General features: G+C 33.1%; 1 protein-coding gene across 46 annotated transcripts in view; it reads left to right on the forward strand.

Moving 5' to 3' along the window:
* Positions 1-27,635, forward strand: part of LOC145296067 (tyrosine-protein phosphatase Lar-like) — a 1,305,806-nt gene that overhangs the window by 829,668 nt on the left and 448,503 nt on the right. The gene's annotated exons all lie outside the window — the stretch shown is intronic.

The raw sequence follows: 27,635 nt of genomic DNA on the forward strand, positions 1-27,635 counted from the left end.
ACATTGTTCTTTCTTCCCCCCCCCCCTCTCTCTCTCTTTCTATTTTGACTTTTTCCTTTCAATTCTTTTTCTGGATTGGCAAAAATAATAGACATTAGTCTTCGTCTATTATCTTCTGTTATCTGTTCAAATTAAGCTGTCAAAAATTATCTTGTACACTACCCCTCCCCCCCCATCTTCCTACCTTATCAAAGTCTTAATAATTTTTGCATCTGATAATAAAACGTAATCGTCAATCACATGTGTCATATCATATCTTGTTCAACAAAAGAAAGGAAAAAAAAAAAAAAAAATGCTGCTTCTTTTCTATTTGGGGCATTTTACGAAATAATATCTCTCTAGTTGATTGCAAATTATCAAGCTTACAAATGCACCAATTCTCCAAATTAACATAACATTCAACTAGGAATCCCAAACTAAATTTTCTTTTCCTATTTTGTCGCAATGACAATAGTCATAATCAATCAATCAATTTGTCAAAAATAGAATTTATTGAACAGTCAAATTAAATATACATTAACTCTGTTTATTGCTTTCTCATAATGACTAATAAAAGAGAAAAAAAAAAAACTATTTTCCAAAGATATTTAAAAAAGTGGGCAAATTATTCTACACTTCGAAAACATTACAGTAATGTAGGTATAAAAATAGGAATAAAGTAATCAATAAGAAACAAACTAAATAAAAAAAAAAAAGGAAAAATTAGTGCAGTTGATATTTAGTTTTGGTTATCAAACTTTGTTAATATTAGCATTTATTCAACAGAGTAGGATGAAATATCTAACGTTGTCTGCGAACCAGCACGCAGTATGCTCAGTCACAAAACAAAGAATAGAAAAGAACTCCAACTCGCTTTTTTGTCGTACAACATATATTTCCTTATTCTCTCATTACCGCTGTGACGTTCCTCATGTGTTCGTCTTCTCGAATGTGCTCTTCAACGTCATTCATGCCTCTAAAGTGATCTCGAACGTGTTCCGTGTCTCTAACGTGATCCTCTTCTCGAATATGCTCTCTCTTTTTCCTAACCATGATGTCATTGCACTAACGACTTGGTATTTGTGTATGCGCATCTGTGCTATGTTACAAATATACAAAAACTTTATTCCTTTTATGATAATTAATAAAGTAAAAAAAAAAAGCAACTATTTTTCCAAAACAAGATTTCAATGAAGTTGAATTCTTCTCCAAGATTCCGTTCTTACTTGATGAACAATAAAATGGATCTTAATTCTTTGAGAATATTGTTAACTAATATTCTATTTCACAATTCTTTTGTTAACTAATATTCTATTTCACAATTTTGCAAAATTTACTTTTTCAATCAATCATCAATGAAATCAATTTTATTGTACAAAAAAATGCAAAGTGCTACAAGCCATGCCAAAAAACAGAAGATGTTGCATCTATCATGTTAAGGTTTGTCCATGGCGACTAAACATGCTTATAATAGAGAGCACCACAACCTTCTCTGGCAAGCTGTTCCAGGAAGATAAAACGTAAAGAATACTGTCAGAGATACTTTCAATTCTCTGTGCCTCTTCCTCCCCTTTTTTTCTTTTGACCAAGCATCTATCCCCTTGCAACGTCAGCCAGTCAAGTGCATCACTAAAACATGCAGTCAAGCGCATCTTTTTACAATGATGATCCTGAAACTGGATCGAGCATCCCTTGTCCCTGATCGAGTTTTGACCCTTTTTTCAGGCTTACAACGTTAATGGAGTTTTGGTGTATTTCTATATCTTGAAATAGGCAATTTAAGAAGGCTTTAAATTAACTAATTTCTACCCCCCCCCTCTGTAAAATGCCTCTTTCCCAATCTTGGTAGTGTTGCTACTTTTTCAGTCTCTTTTAATTCTATTCTCTGTTCTTTATCTAAACACTTCATAGAAAGGCATCAAATAAAAACTTATTCTCTAATTAATAATCAAAATCGAAAATTAATATTATAATAAAAGTAATAGTGATGAGACGATTGTAAACTTTCTAGTGAGTTCATTATAGATGTTAAGAATGGAAGTAAGGTAAAAGGAATAAGTCAAAAGAAAAACATTGACACATATATGAACAGAAAAGGAGATAATCTTGATTACTGATCTTTGTTAAAGGAGAGTGAATAAAAGGGAGATAATTCTCATGTTTGATTCATACAATTTTAAACTACTTATTTTTTAGATTAAGGATTATTATTTTTTTCATTATTTTATTTATTAGTTCACAAAGCATGGATATTGGGAACCTTTTTAGGTTCTTCTATGGGACCACAGCAGCATAACAGCAACAACAACAAAAACACACTCATAAAGTCCAACCCTTCCTGACTGTAATAAGAGCAGTGACAACTATGTAGTGTCAAAGTTACTTGGCTAACAAACAAAACTACTTACGCCTGAAAGTATCTTATACCTTTATAAGGCTACCATTTGCCCATGTATGGAGTACTGTTGTCACATTTGGGCTGGTGCATCTGCTACTTGTCTCTCACTTCTGGACAGGGTTCAAAAGACAGTCACCAACCTGATAGGTCCTGAACTGTCATCTAAGCTTCAGCCTCTGTCCCATTGACGAAATGTTGCATCCCTCTGCCTGTTCTACAAGTACTTTGATGGTAAATGCTCTGATGAACTACAGACATATGTACCCCCTTGACGTGAATACCCCCGACAAACTCGACAAGCAGCTAAATCCCACCCCTTCACAGTAGAGATCCCTCGGTGTAAGAAAGCCTTCTACTCCAATAGTTTCTTCCCCAGAACTGCTAGACTTTGGAACTCCCTTCCGGGATTCTGCTTTCCCAACTGCACTGATATGCAAAAGTTCAAGTGTAATGTGAACAAACATCTTGCTGCTCATCTGCCTTCATAATACCCCTGCAACTTATGTCCCTGATAGTAGGCCCCTACTTCAAAGTGGCACTGCCCCTTGTTTTGGGTGAAATTTTAATTAAAAAAAAAAGGCTCTGGTGAAATCTGGTGTAACATTACCCATGTTTACACACGGGACCCACACATTGTTTGCTGAGTACGTCGCAAGAAACATAGGACAAGTAATAACTAATAATATTTATTTCTTTATTATTTCACCACGCGTGACTTCTTGTTACAGCTGTGATGTCACCCGCGACTCAAATGTGATCATCTTCTCTGACACCTGTTCTCTTGAACGTCAGTTTGAACGCCTGTGCTCTCGAATGTACTCTAGAGCATGCTTTCAAACGTGTTCCTCTATCTGTTGCACACATTCCTTTTATAGCCTTTTTCCTTATCCGTACGGTGACGTCATTTGCATTTTGTATGCATTTGCACACACACGTCCGCGCTTGGTTACTTTGTACTGAGGTATGTTTTATTGCTCTTTCACGAAAAACACCCGTCTAGCTGAATCCACTGTGAAAAATTTCCCCCACTCTATATCTGTGCCTAAATCAAAACCCGGATTCCATGAACAAAGCTTCTTTCTTAGAACTGCACGCCTGTGGAACTCTGTTCTGTCTGCCTGCTTCCTACCGGACTACAACTTGGATGTCTTCAAGTCCAATGTTAACAAATTCCTAATGAACCGCCCCCTTAAGTAAACACTTCATCAAATCTCCACACTAACGTAATGTACTTGCAATAACCCTTATCCCTGAGTGGCTTCCGGGCCTTGATAAGGTGATCACTGTGTAAAAAAAAAAAAAAAAAAAAAAAAAATAACAAATAAAAATTAGCTTGGTAGACAAAGTTTGATTCATCATTAAGATTATTTTGGTTTAACTTTAAAATTTCAATAATGCTGTATGTTAATTCTTTATAATCTTGAGTTTAATAATAATAATCATAAATGATAGCGTTTACATAAGATGGTGCCACACCAAAGAGTCATGAAGAGTCCGGAAGGATTGAGGAGGAAAAGCACTAACTAGACCTCTACTGGAAAAGTACGGAGAGAACACTAGGACCTGAAAGAGGCTTTTTGCCACCCAAACCCCAGGGAATACCAATGCTCTTTGCCAACAAAGGATTGAAAGTAAGCAGCTGTTGCTATAACCTGAAGACATCTTCGCTGGTTGTTAAGAAAGGTGAAGAGCACAGGAAATCTGGAAAGACTTGTTGTCCCTCAGATTCCAGGGAACACCGCCAGTTATTGTCAGTGAGTAGTTTCTGATGGTGACCTCTGTGTGAATTCCTAGTGAGTACAAATAATAATAAATTGATTTTTACTTGTAATGAAAAAAAAGGTACTTTTCTTTGATTAAAAAAATCACTAAGTAAATTACTGAAAAAATGCTTGATTTCGTATATAGATTTCAATCGTCTCATCACTATATGATAAGCCAATGTAGTTATTTGATTTAATAAAGAGAAATTTACAACTCAAACTTTGCACTTTTGATCTATTTTTTTGTATAAATTCTATTAAGTTGACCAATTAATTTCTTCCTTTCAATTTTTTACTAGTGGAATTAAATTTTAGCTCCCCCTTCTTGACCTTCCCCCCTCTTCCTTTCTGTAAAAACTAACTAGTGACTAAATATACTATTTTGTGTAAGAGGAAAAAAAAAAAAGAGTATTATTGTAGTTCAACACTCTCTGGTAGAAATCATCTCCCCCCCCCTCCTCCTCAAATGAGATCCTACATTTTTTCATGTGAGTACTTATGAACACATTGAAAAAGTTAGTAGAAAAAAGGAAAGAAAAACATTTTTTTTAGAATTTAGAACCTGGAATCAGTTTCAGATATGAATTCTGTGTAAAGTAATCACTGAGCCTTTTTAGCATTTTAAGGCAGTTAAAGTTTTAGGGCTAATAAAAACACTCCATTTTTGGGACTATTTTACCATATTTGTCCAAAATTTTCTATGTATGTCTATTTAGCAGTTTTGTATGGTAATGAACTCAAATTTAAATATGTTAAGGCCTTGGGGACTTTTGGGGCTAAATTGAGATGGGGTGCAAATGATAGACTTTGTACAAAAAAATAGCTTAATTAGCCCCTAAAAGTGAGAGATTCCGGCTTCGCTCAAGCAAAGACAAAGTCGTCTAAGCAAGAATTCTATGGAAACCTAAAATTTCAGAAAGTCATCTATCTGTACATTCCTATCGTGAACGTTTGTATAATTTTTTAATTTAATTATTTTTTTGTGTTCCAGCTTTTAAATTAAAAAAAAAAAAATTTTTTTTCAAGATTATATGAAAATTATGTTACGCCGAAAGTTACACGTTCATCTAAGCAAGGAAAAATATTAGAATCTTACATATAAAAATTATGTGAAACATGTAATCTAAAAAAAAAAAAAAAAAATAGAAATATTTTTTGCAATTATAATTTTTTTTGTGTGAAAATATTAAATAAACAATGCTTAATTCAGTGATTATATCAGTAGTTCGAGAAAATAATTTTTCTTTGAGTTATATCAAATTCATTAATTTAGACGTTAGGTTTTTTTTGTAATGTTCCTGATAAAATTAATTTTTCTTTTTTTAAATAAATTTTTTTATCGTTACAATTTATGATGCTTCAGTTTCATAAAAAAAGCAAAAATAAATTCATGCAAAACTTTAGTAAAGGTGTTTTTTGTTTAAACAAAATAATACAGTTCCACTAACATTCAAATAAAAATAATGGGTTCATTATACTCTGTGATCATTATTTGATAAATCCTGAAAATATTAAAATTGGTTAATTTCCTGATTTTTGGTGAATTTTTTAAGTAAAGGGAGGGGTCAATATATTTATACATTTTGAGCATCGGCTATTCATTTGGCATGTACGTATCTATGTACAAAACTGATTCTCACTTAAAATTCTAAAATAATGTTCGCTCTCTTTTATTCGCTAAGTTTTTCTGGGTGTTCACAAGTAATTACCCCCCCACTTCCAAAAAAAAAGTAGAATCTCATTGCTTTTTTTTTTTTTTTTTTTTTTTGGTGGAGAAAGGAAAGTGATACAGCATAGGGTGTAAATACACAAATTTACCAAAAGATTTCCAATTTTTACTTATATCTTTTTTAGTGATGTCAGTGATTATTCTCATCCGATAATGTGACTATTTTACGATCTTAAGTTTTTCAAATTCTGCTTTTGTTAATACTGTTCTGTTCTGGACACTTGTCAAAAAGGTAAGTTGAAAGTTCAAAAAATATAATGACAACTTGGAATTAAAAGCATGGGTTAAAAAAATATATACATTTTATAGATTGTTTTTCTTTTCTTACAAGTTCAGATTTGTTATTTATGTAAAGTAAACCAGGGAGAAAATGTATTTGATTGTATTAGTACATAATGTTCATTTATTTATTTATTTTTTAGTTTATGTTGTATTGAATTTGAACACACTTTGGTGGCTGTCCAGAATTCCCTTGATATTAAAAAAAAAAAAAAATCAGAAAAATAATTAAGATGTACATACCTGTGATGGAACGACAAGATCATATTCCTAAAATCACGTAAATTGATCAAGTAGTTTTATTTTTAATTTTATAAAAATATCTTAAGCAGTTAATGGGAAATCCTTAGCTGATGAATTACAAGGCTGGTTATACACGTTTGAATTATTGTGGAGTTATCTCAACTTTGTTTCTTCAAGATGGTACCACAAGGTAGTCTCTTTTCACTTACTCATAAAATTTGATTTTCTTAGTTAAAAATATAACTGCTTGATCAGTTTATATGATTTTTGGAACATGATATTTTCGTTATCCTCTTTCATTATCGATACATCATACAGATTTTTTTTTATATTTTAGATTTTTAATGTAGAGGGAATTTTGGAGAAGAATCCTCACTTAAAAAAAATGTAATTATAGTTAATTATTTATATAATAATATGTTTAGTCAATTTCATGTTCATTAATATGTTATCACTCCCCATCCCCTTTTAAAGATACGCTCGATCGATCGCTGAAGATGCATTGCAAAAAAAAAAAAAAGTAATTTTAAAAAATTATATTTGATGTCTCTGTTGTGTTGAAACGGAAACTCAAAATAAAATACATTTTCTTGGGTGTTAAGATAAAAGTGTAGTAAAAAGAAAATTCGATTTAGGAATGTTAAGTAGGATGACCTCCTGGTGTAAATGTGGTATTTGGGTGATTGAGGATTCTAGCCAGGAAAGTGATTAAACAAATCTTAGGTACAATGACAAGGATGACCATAGCCCCCTCCCCTCTTTTCACAATTTTAAATGCCATTGTGTCTAATTTATTTTTAATTGTATCTTTTTTTAGAAATAAACAATTTTTTTTGTCTGCTTAAACTAAAATAACTTTTCTTGGCTTTTGTGTTAAGATCAAAGTGTAGTATCTGATTAGTATAATAATATTGTCAGATTTGCATTTATGCTGAACATCCAAAGAATGGAATGGAAATATATCACAAACTATTACAAATGTTTTAGAGGTAGACCCTCATAACCAAAGATATTCTGAATCTACAGTAGACTTCCATTGCTAGTTATATTGTCAAAATAGCAGAACCCGTTTTCCAGCATTGCCTGAGATTGAATATAATAGAATGATTTAACTATAAAAAAAAAAATTGCAAAATAATTTATGTTTTAGAGTGGGGGATCACTGTATGTTGATTTGTTTTTGTAATAATGTTGGAATTATTATAATTGAAAAAAAAATGAAATAATAAGTGATCGCCTTAAAATAATACCTATTAAAGATGAAACATGGTGATGTGAGAGGTGTGAGAGGACTTCCTGGATAGAGAGTGAAAATGTTTGCTATCTTCTTTTTGGGTGTTTTAGAAAAGCAGTTTTTTTTTTGTTTTTTTTTTCAGAATAAATGTAATAATTCATAAACGCGCATTAGGAAGTGCATTAAGTAGTGATTGTGAGGGATTTGTTTGGTTATTTTCCGGTAGAAACTGTTTATGCAAGGGAAAAATCAAGATCCTTTTCTTATATGTATGGGCTACATTAAAAATAGTGCTTAGATATGCATGTTTCAGTTTTGTACAAAGGTGATACAATGATATTGTAGGGGTTTTGTTTGTGCTTAACACACAATGCATGTCAGCAATATACAAAAGATTAAGTATAAACTATGGAATTGCTCTGAGTCTTGCTAATAATAATGCCTTCTGCCTCTTGAACCAATGGCATTCTGCATCCATCTTGGTTTACTGCATCGTCTGATATGGCTAACCAGGTGCAGGCCTGGGCAGCTAATAAGAGAACCTTGGTTTGCCCATTTATCAGGGCCCTTCTCTCCAATGGAAAGGCAAGCCAATACAGTTGGTGCCTGCGCAGCTACAGGAGCTGCTGGAAAGATGTTGCAGAGCTTCACCATCTGTCTATCGGAACTGCAGACCAGATGTTTTGTCGGGGTTTACTCCCTTAGCCTTTGCCTTTCAAAAGGCAGTCATAAGGCAGTGGGGCTATTTTTTTTTTTTTTTTTTTACATGGGGATCATCACTTATCAAGGCCCGGAAGCCACTCGGAGATAAGGGTTATTTTGTGTACAATAATCAATGGGATAATATCGTAGTAATAGTTGGTATTGGAGATTTGATAAAGTGTCTTACTTAAGGGGACGATTAATCAGGAATTTGTTTATGTTGGACTTGAAGACATCCAAGTTGTAGTCAGGTGGGAAACAGGCAAACGGAAGAGAATTCCACAGGCGTGCACTTCTCAGAAAGAAGCTATGTTCATGGAATCTACGTTATGACCAAAATTTTTTTTTTTTTTTTTACCTTCAGTCACTATTGTTGTTGTATTTTTTAAAATTAATGATGCTAAGGATTTCCAAGTGACGATCTGCAAAGTTAAGAATCGAATAGTCTTGTTAGTCTATATAATAATATGCTAACTACTTCATGTTTGTATGTACGTTATCACCTTTCACACACATTAAGAAAAAAAAATGAGATTTTTTTTTTATAGTAATTGGTGATTATTCAGATGTCGCTAAGGTAAAATAATTCTGATTTTAACCATTTTAAAATGAAATATTCCAAAATCAAATTATCTGGGCCTCGTCAACTAGAAAAGTATGATTTTAAATGAATACATAAAAAAAATGGCATTCATTTTTATTGCTTTGAAGAACATTTAGTTGATAATTATTTTTACAATGAAAAGACATGGATATTTATTGTTTCATAAATAATTAAATTGCTACAATCTATAATATAAATCTCACCTGTCTGTCGTTTTGAAGCTCGAACCTCCGGACGGCAAATATCGAAAAATTGGCTAAAAACAATAATTCCTTCATCCTCAACTGGACGTTTTTCTACAGGGAGAGGTTGCTTTTTTCACCAATATTTTCGAAAGTCACTCCCTCTTTTCGATTGACTAGCCTTAATTTAAACATTCGTCACTTCTGGTTTGGCGATGGGTGCAACAGCAAAGACATCACTTTTTTTTTTCACATTTTCCTCCTTTGCACTACAGGTTCGAGCCTGCCTGCCTACCAAAACTTTTTTTTTTTTTTTTTGCTCCATACGCACCTCCATACACCCGGGCAATGCTGGGCACCCAGGCTAGTTTTAAATGAAATAAAGAATGCATATATTCGTTTTATTTATTTATATTTGGTTGGATTTATATGCAAACAGCAACAGCAGCTGCAGTAGTAGTAGTAGTAATAATAATTATAATATATTGTTTAACGTCTACATGAAAGCATATTTTTGTACAGATTTTAGAAATTCACTTCTAAACTAACCTATTTCTGGCCAGGTCTTCATTTATCCTTCTTTCTCTCAATTCCACCCTTATCGCTTCCTCGAATGATTTCCTTAGCTTTCTCCAGTGAACTGTACCTGTACTTCAACTGTTCTACACATACTAATCCAAAGAACTCTCATCTATTTCAGTCTGCCAATTAAAACAGTACAATTTTAGATTAAAAAAAGTGACGATCGTTTTGTAGATTTTAAGAATATTTAATTGATAACTATTTTCACAGTAAGAAAACAAAGAATATTTATTGTTTTAAAATGAATTACATTGAAATAATTATATATATATGATGAAGAAGGCCAGAGGATGAGTTGGCCGAAACGTGGTGAAACAACAACTATGAAGATAATAGTCCACAAATAAATAAATAAATAGACAAATTACTTATCTCAAAGGATTCCAATAAAAAAAAATAATATTCATCACACCTGTTTCGTGTTTACGAAAATTTTAAATTGACAGTTGTTTTCTATTGCTGTATAATGACTGTCAATTTTGGAAATCATATTAATATGAAGTAGAGATAATAATGGACCAATGAAAAACAAATGATTAATCATACACAAAGTTATGATTTATCATATATGTCTGTGATTAAGATTAATCATATATGTCTGTGATTATGATTTATTATATGTCTATAATTATGATTAATCCATGGCAAGGCGATCTCTATAACAAGTTGGATGATCATGTAACTGCTTCTTTTTTTTTTTTTTACTGTTTGCGTTTTATGAAGTAAAATGAAATGTGTTCCTAGGTGACTCTTCAGACCAGTCAAACTGTGAGAGATTTTGCATCAGAATTGACACATCCGATCAGTTCTGTTTGCAGTGACATTATTGGGGTACAAGATAGGTTCTAGACATTGACACAAATGGCTTTTGGGACCAGTAAGAGATAGGTATAATTTTCTACATATGTCACTATTAGTATGTTAACTTTGTGGATCCGGTGCTGGACCCTGTTTGCCTTTGTGAATCTAGAAATTTGTAGGTGCTCTACTGCAAATGGCTATTCTCAAAGAATTCTATGCTTTTGAGAATCAGTTTCTGCCATTTACTTCTTTCTAACGCCATTTTTCCCCCATTGGACAGATAGTCCAAATTGTTTCAGATAAGATTTTATCGTGTCCTTAAATCTCTTCTTCAGTTTTAATGCACTTCTCTTTCCTTCCCACACCATAGAAGAATGACCTTGGCAGTTGATGGTAATCCATACACGCAATGTGACCAAACCATCAGAGACAACTTTTCATTACCATCGACTGAATGTAGACCTGCCTTCCGTAATACATCTGTATTTGAGACATTGAACTGCCATTTAATATGAAATATCTGTCTCGGGTATCATTGATGGAAACCCTAAAAAAGTTTTAAGTTGGTGTTTATAGAGTGTCCAGGTTGGTTCTATATAAGGCTGGGTCATACATGAGGACTGTCTGTTTAAGTTGATCTTTAAACCAAATGAGTTACATCTTGCTGCTAAACTCCCTACATAGTGCCCCTGAAACTTAGGTCTCTGATAGTAGCTCCATACATCAAAGTACGAATGTACTTTGTTTCAGGTAAAAATGTAATAAAAACCAAAACATGCAGATATGAAAGGATTCTAACTCATCTTCAAAATTCACAATGATATCACAGACATCCGCATAGAGCAGCTCCCTCATCATTGAAGAAGAGACTTTTGCTTGAGAAAGTGGTCTACAGACATTATGTATACACTCCCAGATGTCTGATATCTGATGTAAAAACCGCCTGATTTTTAAAGCTGGTCATGAAGATATGGCTAAGTAGGTATTAAATAACAAGAGTGCAGAAATGTCACCCAGTTTGACCCCGTTGCTGATAGGTATTTCCTCAGATAAAGTGCCTTGGAATTAACTCTAGCCGTCATTCCGTTGTGGAGAGAACCACAAATCTCTCAGGGCAGCACAACTTCAGTAAGATCTTCCAAAGATCTATTCATGGTATCAAAATCTATTCGATAAGTCAATAAAACATTGATGCAGAAGAACACACACACACACACACACGAGAACTTGAATACCTACAAGACGCTATCCTCAAGTGTCTAAGGCCTCTCTGTACAGGGGTTTGTCAGAACAACCTGGCCTGAGGATATTTCTTCCTAGAAGTAAACCCTAACTAAATATTAAAAATCACATTTTGTATTCGCTGCCCAAATAAAATCTCTTCACTATGGCTTACTCACATTTGCTTTTACGAGGAATGGTGCACCTTCTCCAAGTGGTGTTACCTCAAGTAATTACACAAAGCTGGATACTCCAACAGACTAGATAAATTCTTGTCTGGGAATAGAGTAAGACCAAGAAACCAAAACAAAATATTATACTACAACATATGAAAATGGTTAATTGGAAAAATGAAAATTATGTTTTCAATTTCTTTACAAACTCAGTGTTTGAGAGATAAAGAACTATAATAGAACATTCGAATATCTATGTATCTCATATAGAGTTCAAAAAAAGTAATCTTATCTGCCTCTCTGATGAACAGTCTCTACCAAGCTCCTCTGTCAATTTTTGGTCTACACATTTGAAACTTGATATATAGAATATTTGGACCTGTGAAACAAATTTGATTTTGTGTACAGTTGGTAAAAATATCTGCTAAGGAGTCAAAATTGAAAAAAAATTGGAATGGCAGGCATAAGTTGACTTAAAGTGTTCTTGTAGGCATGCATAGATATATGATAATGGCGATTAAATTTTACCGTTTTCTTATCCATCTGACAATAGATATAATGGTAACAACTAAGGCTGGAGTTTTGGTTTTTAATCTAGCTGATGGCACCCAAATCACTTTTTTAAAAACTTTGGAATCACTACTACATATTGGGTACAATATAATAATCATTCTGAAAATATTCGTTCTATAATAATAAACATGAAATCCACATAAATTAAAGTGGTATATTTAAGCATATTTTATGACTGGGCCCTCTCAGGGCTTGGGATGAGCAACTACTATATATTGGGTATAATATAATAATCAGGGCTATGACAACAGCATATTCTTTTCCTTGTTTTGATTCTCAGGTATATATCCATTGATATCTTATATGTTTTTATGTAGAGTGATGTGGTTCTCGGTTGATTGTGTCTAACTGTGTCAGATATATACTCGAGAATGAAAACAATGAAAATAATATGCTGTTGTCAAAGCCCTAATGATTGATAGCAAATAGCCTTATAATAAAACAAAATTTGCATTAATAAAAATATAATATTTAAGCATATTTTACGGTCAGGCAATGCTGGGCAGCCTGCTAATAATATATATATATATATATATATATATATATATATATATATATATTTGCTGTCCCTTTTTTCTTTTTCTTTTTTCTGTTTCTTCTTCCCTTTTTCTTCTTTTTTTCTTCTGCCTTTCTTTTAATGTTTATAGTACATATATATACCATTCACTGGACAAAGCGGGGGAAGGCAGAGCGGTAGTTCTAAATATATCTAAGGCTTTTCTGCCCAAATCCCTACATAGTACCCCAGTAGTTGTTGCTCCTGATAGTAGCGTCCTACATCAAAGTGGCAATGTGCCTTGTTTGGGGTGAAAATGTAATTAAAAAAAAAAAAAAAAAACATGACTCCCCTTCCTCCTCTCTTTAATTGGGTAATATTTTAATATAAGTAAATTGAACTGTTTCTTTTTTCTTGAGGACCGGTCTCTTCTGTGGAAATCAACCATTTATTAAGTCGCCTGACGAAAACTTATGGTTTTAATGGACCATTTGTCTGAAACATTAGCATGTCCAATGCCACAAACATGTAAATTTGTTTATATTAGTAAAAATATATCTTGCTCTTTTCTAAGTGAGCACTCTTAATAACCTTGTTAAAGTCATTAGTTATCACTCTTGAATACCTTTAACCCAGTGTATATATATATATATATATATATATATATATATATATATATATATATTGCAATTAGGAAGGGAAGACTTTTATGATTCATGATTAAAAGTAAATTTGTATATATATATATATATATATATATATATATATATATATATATATTCTCTCCAAAAAGGGGGAAAAAGAGAAGCAGGAGAGGAAAGAAAGAGAAATCTTCTGTTCCCCTTTTTTCCCCCTTTTTGGAGAGAAGATTAAAGGAATATATATATATATATATATATATATATATATATATATATATATATATATACAAATTTACTTTTAATCATAAATCATAAAAGTCTTCCCTTCCTAATTGCAATATTTAAATTTTGTATCCCTAAAAACATTATGAAATATATATATATATATATATATATATATATGTATATATGTATATATGTATATAGTGAATAAATGACAAAAAACTATATTCCAAAATTCATGGTGTTGACGATCTTATAACTTATTCCTCTAATTCAGTTGACATTTACAATTCTTTACCGTATCTGTTTCGTAGTGCAAAATCAATCACTTAATTATTATATCAATCAGTGAATCTATTATGCCCTTCATCAGAAGAAATAGCAACAATTAATCCATCAAAAGGAAATAAAGTGTTATTTGACATTATCAAAATTCGAAAATTTGAAGAGAAGCTGCAAATACCTTTAATATGTTTCCATTACGCCATTTTGAATTTTAAAAATAAAGTCTCCAAATACTCGTACTAACATTCTACATTAAGTTATGAATATTCTAACAAAATAGTCTATTTAATAATAAATAAATTTATTAATTCTAATTAATGTATGCATACTTATGAAAATAACATCAATAATTATAAACTATTATACATGTTTGCATATGCTAAACTAAACTAAAAATATATATATATATATATATATATATACAGAGAGAGAGAGAGAGCGAGAGAGAGTGAGAGGAAAATGAAGGTTCTACCTTTTATGTTAAAAACCTAATTGTATAAGACTTATGATGATTTATGTGACGTCATTTTACAATCTGCATTATGAACATTGCTTGAAACCTGTGTCGATTTTGGGGAAGTGAAGCAAGGAGATGGTGGATTCTTTTACCAATTTTCCTTCTACCATCTTTCCAATTGTCTATATCAAAAGGATTCTTTTTGCTCGATGTGTTTGTTAAGTTGAATCAGTCTATCATCGTCTTAATCTTTGAAATCCATCATAACGGAGCCGTCTTGCGCCTGGTGCGCATATGCCCGAGAATCTATGAATATTGCTAGTCCTCTTCGACCAATCTGCATCCTATTCGGGCTAATGATGCTCATTGTTAACCCGGCTGGTCTATTGACTCCAATATTCACTGATGACGACACAAACCACCAAGCAGTCACTGCCAAGTCTGTGCGTGTAGACCACGCTAGCATAGGTGCAGCTAGAAACTGAAATAATGAATGGGGTTGATCTATAAAGAAAAAAAAAGAAAGAATAAAAAGATGATTTCTTTTGAATTATTGGACCAATCAGTGCCATCCAATATCGGAACCGAATTTGACTTCATGGCCATGTTTGATATTGATGTTTTATGAGAATGAAAAAGAAGTAGAACCATTTTTTTGGCTCAGTTCAGATTTTTAGCTGTTTGATTATATTGTGGGTTTCGATAAATACGATCATTGGTTTATTTTTAATCAAATATAATGAACTTGCATATGCGTAATATTTGTAATAACCAGACTTCGTATAGGACATGTGCATATTACTCATGAACGTCCTATGATAGGAGTACTGCTGTCACATCTGGGGAGGAGCTGCATTGCTGCCTTGACAAGGGTACAAAACTATCTTCAAAATCTAGTGCTCGATGACGTTTTCGCCTCCTTACTCCCTCTTTCTGACAGAAGAGACATTGCGAGCCTATATAAGCTCTATCGTTATTTTTATGTCAAGTGGTTAACTGAGCTTCAATCTATGGAACCTGCCTGCAAAACATTCACAGGAAACACTCGTCTAGCTACAACCACTGTCAACAATTTCTCTCACTCTCTATCTGTGCTTAAGTCTAAATGCTAATTCCATGAACAAAGTTTCTTTCCTAGAACGGATCACCTGTGGAACTCTATACTGCACGACTGCTTTCTCGCTGACTACAATACAATCGTCTTAAAGTCCAATATAAACAAATTTATTGTTGAGCTGTACTCAGATAATAAAATTCTACTCAATTTCCACCACTACTGATCATTACGCTGTTGTTTCACCAACCACCTTACACTCAACCATTATCCTTGAGTAACCTTCAGGTCTTGATAAGTGGTGACTCCTGTGTAAAAAAAGAAAAGATGCATGTATATAGTAACTAGATTTCATATAAGACATGTATATATTATTCAGAAACATTTATTTTAAGGTTATGAGTCTACAATGTGTATATTATGTCAAAAGTCTAACAGTTACACACACACACACATATATATATATATATATACATACATATATATATATATATATATATATATATATATATATATACTAGCTTGGGTAACCGGTATTTCCCGAGTGTTTGAGGGGGGGGTGTTGAGCAAAAAAAAGAACAAAAGTAGTAGTAGGTAGGCAGGCTCGAACCCATAACGCGAACGAGGAAAAGAATGTGAAAAAAATATGTGATGTCTTTGCTGTTGTGCCCATCGCCAAACCAGAAGTGATGAAGGTTTAAGTTAAGGCTAGTCAATCGAAAAGAGAGGATGACTTGCGAAAAAAGTGACCCTCTCTGTAGAAAAGTGCCCAGTTGAGGGTGAAGGAATTAATGTTTTTAGCCAATTTTTCGATATTTATCATCTGAAGGGTCGAGCTTCAAAATGATACTGATCCTGTGAAAATCTGTCGCCTCTCTTAAAAGTTTTAGGCAGGCATACAAACATACATACATATATTTAAACAGACAGGTGAGATTTATATTATAGATTATGTGGAAAAATGTGAACATGAAAAGTAATCTGGTTAAGATTAAACTTAGAAAAGTAAAAGGACTAGTTGTTAAAACTGGAAAAGAAAAAGAGAAGATGTTCTAGTAAAAAATATAATAAATTTATAACTTAGAATATTGCAGCATTAAGAATTGATTATATAATGTTAAATTGAATTTTTAAAAAAAATTCTTAATGTTGCAATATTTTAAGTTATAAACTTACATTTTTTCACTAGAATATCTCGTCTTTTTCTTTTTCCAGTTTTAACAACTAGCCCTTTTACTTTTCTAAGTCTAATCTTAACCATATAACTTTTCATGCTTACCTTTTCAGTATTGTAATCCATGATTTTTCCACTCTTTGCTTTGAAATAATATTTTCTTTTTTCTGTTTAATATCATATGCATTGTCAACAATCCATAAAAAAAATTATTATTAACTTCTTAAATTGACTAAATAAAAAGATCAAATAAAAGATGTAATTAAGTAAATAAACAGAAAGAAGGGACAAAAAAGAGAGAAACAGAATTAACGGGCGGCATCATAAGCGAAAAATTATCAGCCCTAGCAAAGAGCATCACTTTTGTAAACTCTTTCTATATAACTCAAATAAAATGGCATGCAAGCGACATTCCCATTATGATTTATGAAGGTGTCACAACGAAAACGTTGCTATGGTAACCAACAGCCAATCAGAAAAAATCGTCTCTCAAACGTCAATGTTGAAAAAGTTGCTATGGTAACCAACAGCCAATCAGAAGAAACTCTCTCTCACATTCCTTACTAATTCTGAGGACTCTTGAACACCAGTAATTTTATGATAACCTTTGTTTTAATGAATGAAAATTTAAAATTTTTATTTCATAATATATCTGAGCAGGTGACCTACGAACTGGAAAAATTGTTTGAAATTTGGTCACAAAATAAGTGAGCGGTGAAGCTTTAAAGCAGTTCTAAATGACTAAAACTAACACTTAACTATATATTCAAACACGGTAGTGTTTGAAATAATAGACTGTTAGAATCTGCAACAAAGCTGAAGGAAATACTACAACTTGAAAAATCTAAAGGAAATCTGTTTGAAATTTTGTGCAGCTTCCTGAGTGCAACAAAAAGATTTCCGAATTCAACAAGCTCTGAATAAGGTCAGAGGTTGCATCAGGCAAAATGGAGTGTGAATAACATTCAAGATAAAAACATATGTCCGAATAATTTTGCTAAGTTGACCTGTCAGTTAGCTACCTTATTCATGCAATTTAACTCCATTAGATTATTTTCTTTGCGGTTATGTAAAGTCCCATATCTATGCTGATAAACCAGATACAATAAACCACTTGGAAAAAAACATTTAGCAAGTTTTTGCCAAAATGCAGCCTTGTTTAATGTGTAGCGTTTGTGAAAATCGGACCTCTAAATTATGCCATATTCATGCAATTGTATCTAAATTATTTATAAATGCCAAAAATTAATCCTCGGAATAAACCACATATTTGTATGATAAAAATATTTTTCTTTGATTGATTTTAATTTAAAGTTCACCGTCTTTAAAAAAACAAAAAACGAAGCCTTTATATATAGTGAGTCCAAACTAAGAAAACAATTGGATTAAATAAAGGGTTCCATTTGAAATTTTGTGCAGATTCCTTGAGTTCAGCAGAAAGGTTTCTGCGTTCAACTGAATCCAGCTAAATAAGGTCAGAGGTTACATTGGCTGAAACGTTGTGCGCATCACACTCAAGATAAAAATACTACAAATAATAGAAATTATCACTCATCTTAAAAATTCCGAAACATAAGATATCTTTTTTTTTTTTAATTTTTTATATGCCATATGTGATTTCAGTATTAAGTCCGACTGGCTTTTTATTAAGCATTTCTGCGTATCTACTTAGTCGTCCATAATGGAATTGTTTTTCAAATGTCATCAAAGATGTAAGTTTTAATGTTTGTTTTATTATTTCGATTGTTTGGTCTTTTATAGTTTTAGTCCGTATTTTGTTGTTGGTTGTTTTTTTTTTACGTCTGTATTTTTTGTGATAGATTAGTTCTGAGTGCTATGTGCCATTTTCATGCAAATAAATCAGTTTCGTCCAAGACAAAAAAGATATTGGTATTTTATCGACAATTGTCAGAGCCTGAGTGGTTCAAAGTTTAGTGGAACAAATGATTGCTTTTGAGTTCTTTGGCAAACAATAGAAATATCATTGGGCCGACTTTCGTCACATTTTTGTCTATTTTATCGTAAAAATAATGGATGTTTTATGTCGTTTTCCAGCAGTTCCGTTTAAATTCCATTATGCGTCATTTGAATGATGACCATTACCAGGAATCCTTACTCTTGTTTGCTTGCCTCTCGTAGATCGAAAACGTCGAAAGAATCTATGTTTACTAAATTTAATGTACAAATTCAAGGCAGTCTTCCACTTAAGTTCCACTATATTTAATATTGATTTTTATCCCATTATCTTATACACAGCCATGTTTTTTTTCGGCACCAACATAGTCTCGACCATTGTTAAGATAGTTTGTTCTCTGTTTACTGAGTTCCATCTATGTTCCTGTACAGTTCTAAGAGGTTCACCCTCCCAGGCTTTGCTATATGATCCTATGAGAAGAGTTTAGTTTATTGCTAATCACCTGAGATACCCCTACTAGAGAATGCCGACAGGGCTGGGCAGACATTTTTTGCAGGCCAGAGTATTCTTCCTCTAGAGCACTATTTTTTCAAACTCTGCTTTCCTACTCTTGTGTCACATCATTATGCGGTGGGAGGGAGATAATACTATATAAATACTAGATGAACTGGGCAGGCCCTAATAATAAATATTAACACCCAACGTTGTTCAGAATTTAACGAGATACATTAGGTACTAAGAAAAGATTGTACATTTTAAAGAATTATAACCATTGTTAAAGTGAATTGTTCTTTGTTGGCTGAAGTATGGCCTGTGCAGTTCTAGGAGGTCCACCCTTGCAGGCTTTGCCTTCTCACCTTATAAGAAGAGGTTAGTTTATTGCTAATCACCTTAGCTACCCCTACCAGGGAATGCTGTCAAAGTATCCTAGGCACTTTTTGCAGGCCTCTTAGGAGTGCACTTCGAGATTGTGGAACGTTTCCATTGTCTTCCTTGATAAATTTTACATAAGAATACACTCTTAGAATTTATATAGATTCTCTAACCTTTCTATACGGAACGCACAAACATGCATACATTGAGTTTTATATATAGATAGATTTATTTTTGAGCTGGCTTATTCACTCTTATATCATGTTTCTCTTATATCATATTTATCTTGACTTTATATCTGATTAGTGACATTTATTCTAGGAATCAAACAATGACCTCTGACCTTTGAACTGTTTCCTCTGTTTCCGTTAAGAAGTTTTATAGCGTTTGAGAATGTTGATAGGCATCAAATGTTTTTTTGTTTTTTTTACAAGGTTTCTCTTAAAATCTCAATTAATATATCTGTCTACATAAAGTTAGATATGTGCTTATGTGTATGAGTACAGGGTTCACTTCTAAACTAATTATGAATCGCGGAACACAGCTGTCAGGCATAATCTATTATATCTATAAAAGTGAACGTGTCTGTCTGTCTGTCTGTGTGTCTGTCTGTCTGTGTACATTTCCCTACGCAATAACTCTGTCAATTTTTAGTCTATAGACTCGAAATTTGAAATACCGGGTACTGAGATTTGGGAAAATCGATGTGATGGGTGTCAGCCAGAAATTTGGCTGTTAAGGGGTCAAATTTCAACGATTTGACCTTTAAGAACTCTACCAAACTCCTCCGACAATTTTGGGTCTAGACACTTGAAATTTTAGATATAGGTTCCTTGAACCTGGATCTAACTTAATAAAGTGATTTGAGCCCGAAACTATAAATTTTAAGGGATCATAATAGGGGTCAAAGTTTTAAAAAATTAACCATTTTTTTTGTTTTTTTGCTTTTTTTGCACAGCATACACCTCCAAACACCCGAGCAACGCCGGGCACCCCTGCTAGTTAAGTATAAATTAACTTGTATTGCCACCAACTTTACTGAACCATGTTACAATTGAAGTAGCATGTTTAGTTTGTGAGGAAAAAAAAACATGGGAGGAAGTGATAAGGATGGACTTGATAAAAAGAGAGATAAATAAAGACCTGGCCAGAGATAGGTTTTATTGGAAGTAAATTTCTAAAAGCCGTCCAACATGTAGATAATATTTATAATCCTAAGCATCAATATATTCTCCTCCTCCTCCTCCTCCTCCTCCTCCTCCTCATCATCATCATCATCATCATCATCATCATCATCATCAATCTATTTATCATCACCTTCAGAATCATGTTCAGCCAGAAGCCAGCATGTAAAACAGACATTAAACATGATGATGATGATTAAATAGATTGATGATGATGATGATGATAAACAAATGATGAATTCATTGATGATGATGATAAACAGATGATGAATAGATTGATGATAAGAATGTATTAATGGTTATGATTTTAAATACTATCTATATTAGAGAGAGAGAGAGAGAGAGAGAGAGAGTGTAACAGAAATATTTCATAAATAGCGGGCGCCTGGCATTGCCTGGTCATAAAATGTGTATGAATATATTTTAATTAATGCAGAATTCTTATTTTTATGACAAAATTGACAAAAATGCAACAAAAGTTGGCCCAATAGTTCTATTGTTTAGCTACAAACGCAATCCTGCCTTTCAAAACCGGCTTCGAATAGGTGATGCACTTTTCTCTTTCCTGCGGCCTCTTTCCCACAGAAGAGACGTCGCAGAGCTGTCTCTACTCTATTGTTATTTTCACGGCAACTGCTCGTCTGAGCTCCAATCTATTATCCCCTTGCCAAACTTTCATAAAAAAAAACACTGACTAGCTACAACCACTATCAACAGTCCTCTCCCCCACACACTCTCTATCTGTGCCTAAATCTAAATGCAGATTCCATGAACACAGCTTTCCTAGAACTACTTGGCTGTAGAACACTGTTCCGTTGGCCTGCTTCCCGACTGACTACAGTATGGTAGCCTTCAAATGTAAACAAGTTCTTGATGAACCGTCCCTTAAATAATCAAATTGTGCCCAACTGACACCATTAACGATTGCTACACTACCACTCATTAACCTTTATCCTCGAGTGGCCTTCATGCCTTGATAAGTGGTGATTTCTTTGTAAAAAAAAAAAAAGTTTACTAGAAATATTCAGTTTGGAAGTTAGTTTCTAAAAGCCGTCCAACAGATGCTGATATGTAAAACGAACGTTAAACCAAAGATGATGATCTCAGTATAGATCGCTCCACGGTCAAACCATTGTTCACTCTGCTAAAACAGACATTAAACTGTTAGAATGATTATGATGACGATTCAATTTGTTATTGTTTGTTTTGGGTGTAAAACCAACATTTAACTAAATATTATTATTATATATGTCTTTATAAGATAGCGTGTGTGTTTTTTATTTTGTGTGTCACGCTTACATCCGAGTGACTGTCGTTTAATTGTTATGAACTTCAATTTATATATATGCATGTATTTTTTTCATAAGTTTCGGTTTCGATTCAATCTGATGCATCCAAATCATATATATATATTTTTTTTATTTTTGAAATCGCAACTTTATCTATATATCTGTGAAAGTGTGTGTGTGTGTCTGCCTGTCTGTGTACATTTCCCTACACAATATCTCTGTCAATTTTCAGTCTACAGACTCGAAATTTGATATACAGGGTACTGAGATTTGGGAAAATCTTTGTAATCGGTTTTTGGACAGAAATTTGGCTGTTAAGGGGTCAATGTTCAACGATTTGACCTTTGAGCACTCTACCAAACTCCTCCGGCAATTTTGAGTCTAAACACTTGAAATTTTAGATATAGGTTCCTTGGACATGGATCTAACTTAATAACTTTATTTGAGCCCAAAAAATAAATGTTAAGGGGTCATAAGAGGAGTCAAAGTTAAAAAAAATTTACCACTTTTTTTTTTGCTCAACATAAACCTCCAAACACCCGGGCAACGCCAGGCTGAAATGCTAATAATATATAAAAATCGATAGAACATTAACTCTATAATAATATATACAAAATCTGCAAGAATTAAGATATCGTATTTAAGCGTACTTTATAACTGGGCTATGCCGGCCGTCCTTGCTAGCTTAGATAAATACTTTTGCAGTTTTAACAAAAAGGCTACATCGATATTAGAGCGTCCCCATTTACACTGAACATCTACAGAATGCCAACATCAATATATTACATATGAATGAGTCCCCTGTGGAATTTCCACAGGTCCCGCTAGTTATTATTATTAAGATGTGGGCGACCATCGTTTACTGTGCTAAAGCAGCCGTTTAACCAAATATGATGTCGATTTGGTTTGTTATTTGTTGTGAGATAATTACGATAAGTGTTTTTAATTCTTCTGCTTCACTTGTTATGCGTTGTTAATTGGTTTTAGTTTATGAAAGCCATTCTTCATGTTCGCATGGCAAATTTCATTTCAACAATGAACATTTGCCCTACAAACGTTTTCAGCTTAATTATTAGCACACTCTTCAGTCATGCGTAAACTTAATGCTCATCTCCTTTCGCTTTTCCAACAGTTTCGAGATGGTTAGCTCAATGAAATCATTCTCTTCTCTCGTAGGATACACGTAGGGTGTGGCTGTATCCATAACAAACCACCCATAAGAAAATATAACATGCTGAGTCATGTAAATAAATCCAAAGTTTTTTTGTTTTTTTTTAAATAAGCAAAAATTGCATCTTACTATAGAAAAAACATGCCACAGGCACATATGTAAATTAGATGGCAAGTCATTTTACTGCTATATAAAAATAATGAAAACATAATAATAATATTAATAATAATGATAATAATTCTCCAAGAATTTGAAAAAAGGAGAAATCGGAATCGAGAGGAAAACTAAGACTATGCAATAGATGGTAATGCTAAAAACAGACAAAATCTTAAGGAAAGCCCTTAAATGTAGAAAATAATCGACATGAATGACAAACGCTGGCCGGACATATAGAATCTCCAACAGGAGTAAAACAAAAAGATCTAAGAAAACTGAAACCACAAAACTGAACAAGAAGTCAATGGCAAACGACTGTTGTGATAACGAAAATTCATTTGCAAAGGTTAAGTGGAGAGTACTGGAAATTTGGTAAGACTTGTTGAAAGCACTAACCAGACCTCCACTGGAGGAGTGCAAAGAGAACTGGGAGTTTGTGGGGGCTTATTGCCACCTAAATTCAAATGAAGACCAAGGGTCACTGCCAACTAGAAATCAATGGTAAGTGGCTGTTGCCATGATGCAAATTCATCTGCAAAGGTTATTGAAAGAGGTGGAGAGTACTGGAAATCTGGTGAGACTTGTCACTCAGACTCCAGAAAATACGACAAGTTGTTCTCAAAGAGCAATTTTTGATGAGGGCTTGTGTGACTACTCCTAGTGAGTAAAAATAAATCATCAGCATCATCATCATCATTAATAATAATAATCAATAATGAATAATAATTTAAATTTCTTTCCTGCTTATTCTATTAGTGACCTATCTAGTCCACCACAGATATCATAAACGATACGTCACTTCACGAGGTTGTCCCACTTAACATAAATTCATTTATACTTAATATCCAATAGATCCACCAAAGATTCAAGGTCTTATTTTATCAATTTAAAACTTTGGATAATTTCGATTGATATATTGATTATTCTTCACTTCTTCCTGGATTCGGATGCTACCACTTTACCAATCAGCCTCCCTACACAACTAGAATTAAATCTGCTTATTATAATCAAGGAAAATCTTATCGATCACCTATTGTTATCAGTTCTTCATTGTTTTATGCAATGATATGAGTTCTTCGCTTTTTAGCAGGATTTCGCTTTCGTTTAAATTCAGAAAAAAAAAAAGAAAAAAAGATTTCCTCTTAAATTGCTAGACCGTTCAATGGATATGAGTTCGTTAGATATTTATTAATTTACTCTCCTGTACTCACAGTTGTTGTTGTTCTTCTTATTATTTTCATGTGACATTTTCTTTATTCAGGGGTCAAATATGAATTGATATTATGCAAGCTTACTATCCAGTACTCAACTTATTCCATATCCTCACCCCCTCTTTCTTCTTCTTCTTCTTCTTCTTCTTCTTCTTCTTTTTTTCTTCTTTTTCTTCTTCTTTTTCTTCTTCTTCTTTTTTCTTCTTCTTCTTCTTCTTCTTCTTCTTCTTCTTCTTCTTCTTCTTCTTCTTCTTCTTCTTCTTCTTCTTCTTCTATTCATGTGACATCACATTTCCCTTATTCAGGGGTCACATATGAACTGATATTATGCAAGCTCACTTCTTTGTTCAGTTCTTACAGCTCCACAAGTCAGCTGTTTCCAGATTCCACTCTGTACATTTTTGTTGAATTGCTTCCTTCCAAGTTTTCCTTAGTTGGTCCAGCTTCCTGCAATTTAAGGTATTCATACGTATGCTTCAGATGGTCATATCAACGTAATCAATTCGTCTTAAGGATAATTTCGATGCTGAGCAAATGTAGTGTTTTATAGCAAATCCTCTAACCTGAGGTGTTTGTCCTTTTGTCAGATTTCACATTGCAAATCCATTCTCGAGTGGCCTTCAAACCTTGATAAATGGTGACTCTCTTGTAAAAAAAAAAAAAAAAAAAAAATCTAAATTACTAGACCATCTCACGGATGTAAGTTTGTTGCTTTTTTTACCTCCTTTTTTTTTACGTTGCTATTTGGTTGGGTTTTATTCATTTTTCTTTCTTCTTCTCTTTGCCTTGACTAGCCTTCCTTATCTCTCTTCTGACAGTTCTCTCTGAAAACTGAAAATATTCATTTTACCATGAAGACAAAGATTTCAATTGATTCCATGCAGTGAGAAAGAGAGTTAAATGGACTTTTATTTAATCAAAGAATGACTTCCTGTCTCCTTCCTCTCATATGTGCACTCTGTAATTTTAGTTTTTTCTTTAGTCAAAGCTATTATTTGGATTATTCAGATTACTGTTCTCATCTTGGATGTTATTCTCACAATGATTTAGCTGATGTAACATCCGATATTCTTAACGTATGTCTTATATTTAGCACCTATGTCCGTTACGCCACAGGTTTTCGGATTGACTGAGTTAAGTTGTTTATGAAAAAAGTTGTTTCTCTCCCATTGACTTTTAATCATAAAGTTATAATAATATTATATAATTCTTTTCAAATTCATTACATCCAACAGGGTATGTCCGAAGTGGTTGTCTGACTTGCTATTTGCTTTTTTCCCTTTCTCTTGCCATATAAAACAGGAAATGTATTTCGATTTCAGCTTTTCTTTTATTATTTATATGTCTGAGCTACTGAAAACTCTAAAAATGTTGATTTTTCAAAAGTGATCAAAGTATTTAAGCTCTCTTTCTCTCTCTCTCTCTCTCTCTCTCTCTCTCTCTCTCACACACACACTTTCCCTTTTATTTTTTACTTTCTTCCTCTTCTTCTCTTGTCTTCCCTTTGCCTTCCTTTTCCCTCTCTAGGAAGGTTATCTCTGAAAACTGAAAATTTATCTCCGTTTTACTTTGTATATGTTAGATGGTCAAAGTATTTAAGTGATAAAGTTCCTCCGACCTTAGATTTAAATGTGACGTAGTTTGGGAACCAACACGTTGTAGCCTCAGTCGCGAAGCAGACAAAGAACAACATTTATTCCCTCATTCTCTTGTTACTGCTGTGACATGTCTCACGTGACCGTCTTCTTGAACCTGCTCTCAAACATCATCCACCTCTCTAACATGATTGCGAACGTGCTCCACATCTATAATGTGATCATACTCTCTAATGTGCTCTTTCTCTTTTTTTATAGTCTTTTTCTTTACTGGTGACGTCATTTCGCTTGCATTTGCATCCATGCATCCACGCTCTGGTACACAAATGCATACATTATTTTTGGTGCAACTCCATCATCAGTGATTGATGACGGCTTATATTGCGGCAACTACAAAAAAAAAAAAAAAAAATTAACAAATTAAAGATGCTTCTCTAATTTATTTAAGCTCTTTTTCTCTCTTGCCTTCTCTTTTTGTTATGCTTGCATAATTTGATCCAGATTTTTGGGAATTTCCGTCAAGCATGGATTGGGCGAGACTGGCAATCATTGGTTTAAGACGAGCGTTGTAACAGACGCAGACTAATTTAAAAACAAACAAACCAGAAAAAAAAATACACACATGCAAATAATCAAAAATAACAAAAACGTACCTTTAAAGGACTGAAAATATTTTTATATTTGGTACGGTCACCAAAGAAAAAAACCTTGTCGGTGATGTAAATAAAAAATAAAAAGTCGATTTAGCGTGTCAACATTTGAACAACGCTCGGCTGAAACCGATGATTGCCGGTCTCACCCGATTCATGTTTGACGGGAATTCCAGAATCCGGGTCAAATTATGCAAGAGTACCCTCTTTTTCTTTTTTTTTTTTTTTTTTTTTTTTTTTTACTATCACCCTCTTCCTATCTAGTCTTTCTTTTGCCTTCATTTTTCCTTCGTATGATAGTTCTCTCTGAAAACTGAAAATTTATTGTGATTTTACCTTGTAATATGTTAGATAGGCTAAGTATTTAAACGATGAAGTTCCTCAGACCTCAGATTCAAATATATATATATATATTATTTTCGGCTTGACTCCATCGTCCATGATTGATGGTTGCTTACTTTGTGGACGCTACACACACACACACACACACACACACACACACACACACACACACACACACACACACAAATAAAGAATTAAAGGTGTTTCTCTAATTCACTTAACTTCACTAATGATTGTTTGGACTATATTTTGTTATCTTACTAAGTACTCATTAGCTGTCTTAGTGATTAGTGAATATTGATTTTGTTTACTTATGTGTCTTGTAAACACTCAGACGTAAGAAATTCAAGAAACTTGAAAGAGAATACAAATTAGATTTTCTTTACGGTATTGATTTTTTAAATGTGTATGTATATATCTACAGACACACGCACGCACACACACACACACACACACA

This window comes from Euprymna scolopes, chromosome 16 (genome assembly GCF_053919585.1).
Source record: "Euprymna scolopes isolate OS-2025 chromosome 16, ASM5391958v1, whole genome shotgun sequence".
Classification (NCBI taxonomy): domain Eukaryota; kingdom Metazoa; phylum Mollusca; class Cephalopoda; order Sepiida; family Sepiolidae; genus Euprymna; species Euprymna scolopes.